Here is a 299-nt window from a genome sequence, read left to right as displayed (position 1 = left end):
ACGTGCCCAAGGCAAGATGACCTGGCACAGCTGCCCCAAGCCCAATTCCTCCTTCCCTTGGCTTGTTTGTGCTGAAAACATCTTGAATTCCATGTGGTTTTGGGAAACCTGAAAAATCCCTATTTTCTTGCATTGTGCTGGGCTCGGGGGTTGACGCTTTGCTCCCTGGGTGGTAAGGGGCTGCCGGGAGAGGAGTGGGACAGGGGGACTTTGGCTGGGGGGTGTAGGCGGGGTCCTCGGCGGGAGTATTTGTAGCGGGGGGCACGGGGGGGGGGGGGGGAGGAAACGGGGCGGGGGAG

The 299-nt window shown here is 60.9% G+C and overlaps 1 protein-coding gene across 1 annotated transcript in view; it reads left to right on the top strand.

Annotated features, from left to right (window-relative positions):
- Positions 1-299, top strand: part of GFRA2 (GDNF family receptor alpha 2) — a gene marked incomplete at both ends in the record, with an annotated part of 18,276 nt that overhangs the window by 16,080 nt on the left and 1,897 nt on the right. The window lies entirely within an intron of this gene.

This window comes from Cariama cristata, unplaced genomic scaffold (assembly GCF_000690535.1).
Source record: "Cariama cristata isolate BGI_N322 unplaced genomic scaffold, ASM69053v1 scaffold7079, whole genome shotgun sequence".
In the NCBI taxonomy this organism is placed as follows: domain Eukaryota; kingdom Metazoa; phylum Chordata; class Aves; order Cariamiformes; family Cariamidae; genus Cariama; species Cariama cristata.
The sequence above is the reverse complement of the archived record's forward strand: the minus strand, read 5'-3'. Positions and strand labels throughout refer to the sequence as shown.